Source organism: Orycteropus afer, unplaced genomic scaffold (genome assembly GCF_000298275.1).
Source record: "Orycteropus afer afer isolate SDZICR_OR568_19922 unplaced genomic scaffold, OryAfe1.0 scaffold00169, whole genome shotgun sequence".
Lineage (NCBI taxonomy): Eukaryota > Metazoa > Chordata > Mammalia > Tubulidentata > Orycteropodidae > Orycteropus > Orycteropus afer.
The window spans coordinates 4,340,524-4,351,356 of NW_006921756.1; positions in this window are offsets into that span (position 1 = coordinate 4,340,524).

Here is a 10,833-nt window from a genome sequence, read left to right on the forward strand (position 1 = left end):
AGAGAAGGAGAATAATGAAGAAAAAAATGGGGAAAATGCAAAAAGAAAAACAAGGAACAGAGTTAACCATGAGAAAAACCAGGAACAGGGAAAAGAAAAAAAGTTGAAAACTAGGACCTGGAAGGGGAAGAATAAAGAATAATAGTAAAAAGGACAAAAGTATTAATAATACTAGTACTTTTAAAACAGACAAAAGCAAGCAAACTAAAAAAAAAAGAAAAAAATTGGGGGAGGGCAGGACAGGGCACCCAGGCTTCATTGGAGCACACAGAGTGGGATGGAGTCCTTGCGGGCCCAGAAGGTGGGTGGGAGTGGGGGATGGCTGAACCTCCATTCACCAAGCGGGTGTAGGGTATTAGAGTAACAATACCCCTTGTTGCAAGAGTGGGACAGACAAATACCTGGGGTAGTAAGGTCCCTGTTGGGATGGGAAGGATTGCCGTACAGAGCTCAGAGTGAGTGGCAGGTATTGAGCAGGTCTTTAGGCCCTCCGGTGAACTAGGAGGGAGGGGAGGAGGAAGGTAGGCAGACCAGTGGCCGTGGAACTGACCCTGACTCACAGCACCCTGTGTGTGTCAGGGCAGACTTGCACCCCACAGGGGTTCAGTGACTGATTTTTCAGTCTTCCAGGTGTCTCTGGGTGGCCTCAAACCATCAACCTTTCAGCTGGCAGCCAAGTGCATCAATTGTATGTACCAACCTGGGACTCCAAGAAGGTAGGCAAGGTTAGAAGACGGCCTGATTTGATTTCTCTGATGGAGGAGGTGTTAACATTCCCTAAAGCCTCAGGCCCCAAGGCGGGTGGGCGGGGAGTCTTACTTACGGTTCAGGTTTGAGGCCAGTCTCTCCGGGGATGATTGAGGTTGTTGGCTGCTGCTGCCATCTTACACTTGTAGAAGCTGGCAAATCCAAAGTTCTTGGATCAAATGTCAATCTGAAGGCTTTTCCGGACTCGCACAGCCATCTGGTGGGCTTCTCCAAAATCCAGTGATGATTGTTCATGGATAGGTAGACTTGTAGTTCCTCAGTATTTCTTGCAGGTAGTTTTCTTCCTGGTACTAATCTTCCATTGATTTGAATCCGTCATCAGTTTTTCCATGGTTTCGGGGCTGGCAAGTCTATGGATCAAACGTCAAGCTGAAGGCTTCTCCTGCCTCATGCAGCTGCAGGGACTGATGAACTCAAGATTCACAGGCAGTAGAGCAGGCTGCTGGCTTCAGAAGCTGATGAATCCAAGACCAGCAGGTAAAATGGCAAATTGTTGGCTCACAGGCTGCAAAAGTTCCAAGACTGGCAGGTGATACTGCAGATCATTGCAACTGGAGATGATGCCAAGTCAAATGCAGGATCCAAAATAAGCAAAAAAGACTTTTATATACGTATATATATTTGTATATGTATAAGTATTTGTATTTGTATATATATATATATATACACACACACACACACACACAGTGTGTGTATATATATATATGTTAGTTGTTGTTGTTATGTGCCATCGAGTCAGCCCCGACTCATAGCGACCCCTCCTTGGGTTTCCGAGGCAGTATCACTACGGAAGTAGGATTGCCCAACCTTCCTTCCGAGGAGCGGCTGGTGGGTTTGAACCGCCAGCCTTCTGGTTAGCAGTCAAGTGCTTTAGCCACTATGCTACCAGAGCTCCTATATATATATATATAGTGTATATATATATCCTTATAACTTTTGTATACTTGTAACCAGCTGTCTGTCAGTTTATCATACTGTGGTGGCTTGCATATTGCTATGATGCTGGAAGCTATGCCACTGGTATTTCAAATACTAGCAGTGTCACCCATGGTAGTCAGGTTTTAGCAGAGTGTCCAGACTAAGACAAACTAGGAAAAAGGCCTGGCACTACTTCTGAAAATTAGCCAATGAAAACCCTATAGGCCCCAACAGAATATTGTCCAATATAGTGCTGGAAGATGAGCCCCCTAGGTTGGAAGACATTCAGAACAGTGGCCGCAACAATGGACTTGAGCATGCCAGTGATGGTGAAGATGGAATCAGACAGGGCAATGTTTTATTCTGTTGTGTCATGGGGTTGACATGACGTGGGGCTAACTCAATGGCAACTAACAACAACAACTGAATCTAATTTAATCTTGTAAAAAATTGCTCTTATTTGAATACAGAAAAGGCCAGTATCTCAGACTGGGAAAAATCAGAGTATTCTTCAAGAACAGCTTCTCCTTCATCATGCCCCATAAGACATTAGGTGACAGACACAGCCTCCTCAGCCCTTTTCTCCATCCATGATGCCATGTCCTTGTCTGCTTCAGCATCCCTCACCTGGAGCCCTGAAGCTGCTCACCTAGAGAGGGCAGGTTTGTTGTCCCTTCAACTTCTCAAGCTGAACAGCTCTGCTGGTGTTAGTGGAGACTGGCACTTGAGGGCCCAGGATTTGGCCCCAATGTCTCTTTCCAAACCTCTTTTCTTCCACTACCTTGAACATATCCCCACATCTAGCCAAACTGAACAACTTATATGGGAATAGAAAGGAAAAAGCATTAGGCTCTGAATACAAAACCACAGTTTTTTTTCTTTTTTTTAAATGTTCATGTTTCTATAAAGTTTGTGGTTCTTTCTTTTCTCCATATTTCCTGAAATGACTTCCAAGCTCTCTCCCAGACTCTATCTACTGACCCCCATGTGCCTCGCCTCACACACACCAGTCATCCCACTCAGTCGGCTGGCCATTCCACCTCCCCACCTTCACCAGAGGTAAATTTATTTCTATTCAGCTTTCACAGCTCTTTACTTTTTCCCCTTTTCTGCCTTATGTTTTACTTATTTTTGTATACATAACTTCTCTACCAAGGACTTTATTCAATGGAATGAGTTAGTGAGTGAAGTACTCATTCACCCATTCTGTTCAATGTCCAAAATGCCAAGTGTTTTCCTAGTTGTGACGATACCTATATGAATAAGGCAAGTCCTTGACTTCAAGGAGTTCAAGTCTGAATTTCAAAAGTCAAATTAAAAAGTCAATGGTTCTTAGCCTTTTGCGACCTTTGACCCCTTCAAGCTTTTAATGAAAACCTTCACAAGTGAGAATACACACACAAAATACTGTCTACATCTCAGGGTGTTTCTAGTGTTTCTGTGGAAGCCATGACAGCAGGATTAAGAAACATGGAGGCGCAGAGCACCTACTATGTGCCACGTCCTGTAGAAGGTGTGTAATTTACCTGTGTCTTCTTTTTGAGCCATCATCCCCCAGCTCTCCCCCACCATGAGTACAGGCTCTGAGTGAGCAGGCATATGCCTGTCCAGGGGCCATGGCTTGCCCAGGCCATTCAGCCACTAAGTCTCTTTTCCCTCCCTGCCAAGGGATGGGTGGAGTAGAGACTGCCAGGAAATTGCCTTCCGGACGAGAAGGCTGTTTCTTCTGCTGAGTTACTTTCTGTTCTCAAATGCAATGGTTTTGTGTTTCTCTAAGAAACAGTTTCCTATTTTAGACTTGTCACTGGAACAGGATGGCCTCTGGCCAGCCAGCCTCACTATGGAGAGGTGACTGTGTATGGGAGTTAAAATGTTACAGGCCTATCACATGAGAGCCTCCATAATATTTATGCCGGTTATCTCTGTCCATCCATCACAACACTGGGAGCAACAGGAGTGGGTGAGGAAGAGACACTCAGATTCACCCTTCTGGAGCTAGGGAAACAGGGAAAAGAGACAGCTCGGAGAGTAGGGAAAAGTGGATTCTAGTCTTTAGGGCCCTGCTACCTGAGAGTTCTCACTCCAGCACAGACATGGGATGCTGGCTCTTAAGTATGGCCATCTTGGGTCATGTTTGCATTGAAGAACAACCCAGAAGACCCCTTCTTGGTTGCTTTTCTTTTTTCTTCCTCCAGAAGAAGATTTGTGGTATCTGGGGAAAAAAGAAAGGAAAAACTATTAGGTCTTGAATCTAAAACCACAGGACTTTTTAAAAAAAGTGTTTATTTTTCTACAACGTTTATTTTTCTTCCAATGGGAGCCAAAACACTCTCTAATGCTGGTCTCTGCTGGCAGCTGAGAGCAATGGAAAAGATTGCTCTATATGGAAGAAGTCTGCTGATTGGGAAACAGGAGGCCCAAGTGGAATGGGGATGTGATTCACATATCTTCATATGAGTGGCTTGTGTATGATGGAATGAGGTTGTGTCTGAGGAGAAAGGAGACCAGGAGGAGAATGTGGGCAACCTGGGTCACCTTTACTAGGAAGAGAACCCTCTGGACTTCAGGGCAAAAATGATGACTACCAGGTCCTGAGTACAGAGCTCAAACCAAACTAAACTCATTGCCATTGAGTCTATTCCAACTCATAGTGACCCTCACTAGGATTCTGAGGTGGTAAATCTTTACAAAAGTAGATTGTCCTATCTTCCTTTCACAGAGTGGCTGGTGGGTTTGAACCTAGGTACCTTATATTTTATAACATGTGCTTCTCACCACAAGCCTATGAGATTGGCATTATTATTACCATTTCACAAATGAGAAAACTGAGGCTAGAGAAGATAAGTATTGATCCCACTTAGTAAATAAGTGATACTGCTAAGGGGGCAGGGAGGTGGCATCTTCTGACCTCCTCTAACCCCACAAGAAGAAGACAGAATCACCAGCAATAGACTACCACCTATTCCTGTGAGGCCAGACATGCTGCCTCCCTCCAGCCCTTTCACCAACCCTGACACCAACCATTCCTCCCACAGCACCCACCACCTCTCTGCTGGGTTCAATAATTTGCTGCAGTGGCCACACAGAACTCACAGATTATGAGATTTATTAGGGAAGCACCAGGCTACAATTCAAGTTCAGGAACAATGCTTAGTCTCTCTCAGCCTGCCGTCTCTCATCCAATAGTCTCTCTCAGTCTCTCTCCCAGCAGTGCGTGTCTCTCAGTGTCTCTCTCAGCAATGCATATCTCTCGGTGTCTCTCTCTCAGGAGCACATTTCTCTCAACAGCACATCTTTCTCTGCCAGCAGTCAGAGAGATTCCTTCTGCCTCTAGGAGGACTCCTTTTGAGTCTGGCAGAGTGGCCAAATTAACCAATCATAATATCAGAATTTTCAACACCTGAGAGAGAGCAAACTTCCCAGAACATTGCTCTGTGCCACTCACAACAGAAATACCCCAGGTGGATAACTTTAACAATCAGGAGCTCCTCAGTTGCTCACAGCAAATTCCACCATGGAGTTTATAAGGACTTATGGCTAGAAAAGCCATACCGGGTAATTTACTACACAACAGGTACAATCAGAATTTGAACCTTAGGTCTAGTTTGATTCCTGTGTCTTTGCTCTTAAGTTCTATGCTATACAGAACCTATACCTTATCTTTCTGCACCTCAGTTTCCTGATTTACAAAATATGGATAATGGAATTTTTTTGAAGATTCAATGAGAAGGTAGTTGTAAAATACTTCAAGCGATGTTTTATAAGTAGCAATTGCTATGTGAATGTTCGCTATAATAATAATAATTATGTTGTGCATAGATTTGTGCTTGGCAACAAGGTATTGGAGGGCAGAGGAAGAAGATGATTGGCCCCTATCTTCAGTAGGTACACAATCTGGTTGCACAGATCTGCCTCACCCTGGGGAGTTGCCTCACTGTATGAGGTCCTGAGTGTCAAGGGCTGTACATTTGGTCATTAACTACTTCAATCACAGTTGTGTTTTCCCCAGTATGTGCCAGACCTATGTCAGTTGCCGGGGCCACATGGGGAGAGTGGATATAGTTGCCCACTGGGAGCACACAGCTTATTGGGAAGAACAGATGGGTCAACAGACAATGACAAGACTGTGATCAGTGCCCTTCATCAAAAAGGTGCACACTGTGATCACATCAGCCCCATGTTCTCATGTCCACATTGGATTCTACCAGGGGTCTTGCCTAGGGTGCTTCTTCTTCCTAGAGTGCCCTTCTGTCCTTTCCTTGCTTTACTAATTGCTCCATCAATCAGGACTCATTCTGCTACCATCTCCTACAAGAGAGCTTTCCTAACACTCACTGCTCCTGCTTTGGGTTGAGAACTGCTTTTGCTCCCATCAGCTCCTCACACTCATCCTTGCCCTAATGCCTGCTCTAATCACTACACACTCTGGCAATTTGCTCTGTCTTTCTCTCTATGGGAAGGCAAGTGATCCTATTTACTTCACCCACAGCACCTCATAGGGTACTCAGCACAAGCTCAGGAATCTTCACTAAACTTCTATGGCTCTTTTTTCTTCTTCTTCTCTCTCTTAAAAGGAAATGTGACTTCTTTGCCAATTGTGCCAAAGGAACCACTAGAGCAGTTTGATTTGAGGCTCCAGTTAGAAAAAGGAGGGATGGGTTGGGCAGGTGGGAGAGGCTTCTTGCAGCAATTGTTGTAGTATACCAGGCATAGAGCATGACCCTTGGGGTTGGACAAATACAGGTCAGAGACCAAGCTCTGAGACTTTCAATGATACTCTTGAGTGACTGACTTAATCTTAGTTTCCACATCTGTAAAAGGGGTAACAATAGTACTTACTTCACAGCTTGTCAGAACTTAAGGGAGATAATAAATGTAAAGCATATGGAGCACTGTGTCTGGTATGTGGTAAGAGCCCAGTCAATGCCAATTGTTATCACTGCTTTTACCCAGTGGCATCTCTAGGGTGTGTGTGTGGGGTGTGGACAGCACCAAGTGACACTGTTAGAGGGGATGACACCAAAATGATTGTCTATAAAATTTTTGTACAGTGTTTCAGCAGAAATTTATTATTTTTTATTAAAATATCCTTGTAGTTAGTTATAACTACAGAAATATTTTTTGTAATCCCAAGTCACATGTATCAATATACCTCCAAGGCTTGAGCTATGCTAATTTACTTTTTGAAACTTCCAATGATCTGTCATTGTCAGAGCTGTCATTATCACTCAATTACAATGACATTTTGAATCACATGGTTTTCTCTGCATGCACTACAAGCATGTGCTGTTGTTTTCATTGCTGACAATGTTTTTATAGTCACTGATTTTGTCAAATTTTCTGATGTTTTGGCTACAATATTATGGTAATTAGCATTTGTGAATCTATATTAATAACTTTTTTTGAGAATGAAGTAGTAATTAAGGAAAGGAAGGAGAAAATAAAAAAGGTCTCTGCTCAGTTATTAATAATGTTGTAATTCAATGTAAAAAGATTTTACAAAACAATTTTGTTGTTAATATTCATAATACAAGAACTATTACCTTCAAGCAAATTACAACTATATTTATCTCATTATTGTATGTTTAAAAGTGATAATAAACATTGCTTAGGATTCTTTATGGTCTGGTGTGGGAGGAGTTCCAGGGGAAGGTGACACCATGAATTATCACACTGTGTGACACCAACCCTAGTGAACCGTCACTGCTGTTACCACAGCAATCATGACAATGACCAACCAATGCAGGCCAGGTGGAGACTTCGTAACAGTTAACATGTCTCTTTCTTTAAGAGTAATTTCCTTGAACATTGTGGGGATTGCAATCAATGTCACAAAACAAAATGTATGTAAACTGTGGAATGGAAAACCAATTTCTTCTGTAAACCTTCACCCAAATCACAATAAAAATTTTTCCCCCAAAAAACAGAGATTGATTTCCTTGAGAAGTGCTAAAAGAGCCATTGAGGTGTCATGCTTCTTGCTGGAAGAAAGAGAAATGGATGGAATTTTAAATATCACAGGGCCCCTCCTCCAAGAAGCTTTCCTTGACTACTCCATCTCAGCCTATTCTCCCTCCTCTTTGAGCTCTCACAGCACGTAGCATGGAGCTGCCCATTGAGCACTTGATTACAGGCTGTCTGGCTTACTCTCTAATTGTTTTCTCTGTGTATTGGCTTGTCTGCCCAGCTAAATCACAAGATATGTAACAACAATGATTGCATCTCATTTATATCCCATGAAGCATCTAGCTCAGTACTTTCTACATAAGATATTTAATAAGTGATTTGTTGATTTGTCCTGCTTAAAAATGTTTGGTGTCTCACCTGTCATGAGAGAAACACTAAAACCTCTGTTGAAACATGGATAAAAGACAGAATTCACAGAAGCAGAAGTGTAAAATGAAAATGAAAAAAAAAAAAGTTTAATCTGGCTTATTGAAAAAAAAATAGTAAATTAAATTGAGATCCCATTTTCATTAGCACTCATTTAGTAGTTACCAAAGCACTGGTGAGATGGTGAAAAGACTCACACTACTGGTAGAAAGGTAATGCAACTCTTTCTATGCCAAGTTTCAGCAGATAATAAGTCTAAAACAGCCCATATCCTTTTACTCAGTAGTTACACTTCTAGATATCTTTCCCAAGAAATACTAAGAGATACAGACAAAGATTCATGTAGAGGTGGTCATTGCATTGATAGTTTTAATAGCGAAGTTTGGAAGATTCACTAAATAAATGATAAAATAGGACAGAGTATTGAGGGGCCAATGAAAAATGTTTTTATGTAGGGTTAAAAAAAAAAGTCAACTCCTCTCTAATAGCGAAAGAAATAAAAATTGAAACAGCACATCATTTTTAACTATCAAAAATAAAGTTTGATGAAATGTAGCCTAGAAAAACAGGCATTTTCACATACTGTTGAGTTGGTCATTATCAATGACAATTTACAAAAGCTAGCAAATGAAAAAAAGATGCACATACCTAGAAATTGTACCTCTAGAAATCAAATCCATAGTTAAACCTATACTTACATACACAGATACATGAGCAATGTTATGGTGGTGTCATTAGTAATAGCAAAAAACAGAAAGCAACTGAAATGCAAAGTGAAAGGGACTAATTAAATAAAGAATGAGGTGGGTCTTATGGGTGGACTAGGAAAGCAGGTCAAGATATGTTGTTAAGTGGAAAAATCGAGGTATAGGGGAGGAACTGAAAGATATACTATTAAGTGAATAAATCAGCATATGCAACATGCTTCAATTGGTAAAATATCAACAGAAAGTATTTAGTTGAAGATACAGAGATACATTTTAGTGAGAAGTTTTCTAAGAGGTAGTATCTGTTGTGTTTAAGAGCACAGATTCTGTAGCCAGGCTGCTTAGGGTTAAATCCCAGCTCCGTCACTCATAAGCTGTGTGACCTTGGGCAAGTCACTTTGCTTCTCTATGCTACAGTTTCTTCACCTGTAAAATGGAGATAATATCATATCTGCCTGAGAGAGTGAGAGAGAGAGCAAGCACTTCAAACATTGTCTGATATATAGTAAATTCTGTATGTCTTAGTTATTATTTTTAAAAAAACAAGACAACAAAGTTTTGAGGGTGATCGCATTTGGACAATGGGCCTGGAGAGAAGGAGTTCAATTTTCATTGTAAAACTTGAAACTACTTTTTATCAATGCACATGAATTTTTACACATACATATGTATCAGTCAGGGTCCCAGTAGGAAAGAGATGGCACAATGAACCTGGAGAATTTGAAGAGAGGTTAACAAAAGGACTCAATGAAAGTATAGGCAGAGTTTAGTGAAACCAATGAGAGAGAGTGCACTATTCCAGAGGTAGCAACTTCAGGGAGCTGTTAGCACCCCTAGGCCTGCAGGGCCAAGGGGAGTGCATTGTTACCAGAAGGAAGCTCCATGTGGAGAGGCTTATCTGACAGGGGCCATGGTTTGGGCGATGGGATGCAGTCAACCTGCAGCAGCCTGGGGAATAGAAACTCTAATCACTCTCCTGATTTCCCACCATGTTTCTCACTGGTGGAACCCAAGCAGATGCCAGAGGGCAAAGGAACCAGCTGAGGCAGCCTGCACACATGAGCCTTTTGAGGCCCAGGGCAGGGATAAGAGGGGAAGAGAGTGAATCGGAAGAGTATCCTAGCACATGAAGTATTACAAATAACACATATTACAAAAAACCTCATAGTGTGCTGAGAATAGAGTGAGTTAATACGTATTAGATCCTAGAATAGTGTTGCTATAGTATATGTTCAACAAATGATAATAACTGCAAGTACTAGTATTATTCTATGTGTGCCAAGGCAAATGGAAGGTATCCCACATGTATCTACTATTTTCATAATACTTTTTAAGACTGTGTTTTCAAGAATTTTTACTGACATGAGTATGACTTTAAGAGGAAAAAAATAGAAAATTGTATATTGGTTATGATCTCAAATTTGTGACTAAATGAACAAACAAACTATATCTTAACAAGGATGTTGTCGTTGTTAGGTGCCATCGAGTTGGCTCACACTTGTAGTGTCCCCATGTACAACAGAACAAAACACTGCCCAGTAGTGCACCATCCTCACAATTCTTGCTGTACTTGAGCCCATCATTGCAGCCACTGTGTCAATCCATCTTGTTGAGGACTTTCCCTTTTTTGCTGATCCTCTACTTTACCAAGTATGATATCCTTCTCCAGGGACTGGTCCCTTCTGACAACATGACCAAAGTATGTGAGATGAAGCCTGGCCATTCTTGCTTCTAAGGAGCATTCTGGCTGCACTTCTTCCAAGACAAATTTGTTCATTCTTCTGGCAGTTCACAGTATTTTCAGTATTCTTAGCCAATACCACAATTCAAATGCATCAGTTCTTCAGTCTTTCTTTTCCACTGTCCAGCTTTCACATGTTTATGAGGCGACTCAAAAGACTTGAGTCAGAAGCACTTTAGTCTTCAAAGTGACATCTTTGATCTTTAACACTTTAAAGAGTTCTTTTGTGGCAGATTTGTCCAGTGCAAAACGTTGTCTAATTTCTTGATTAACACGGATAGAGTCTGTTGTTGTTGTTGTTATGTGCCGTCGAGTCAAACCCGACTCATAGCGACCCCTCCTTGGGTTTCCGAGGCAGTATCACTA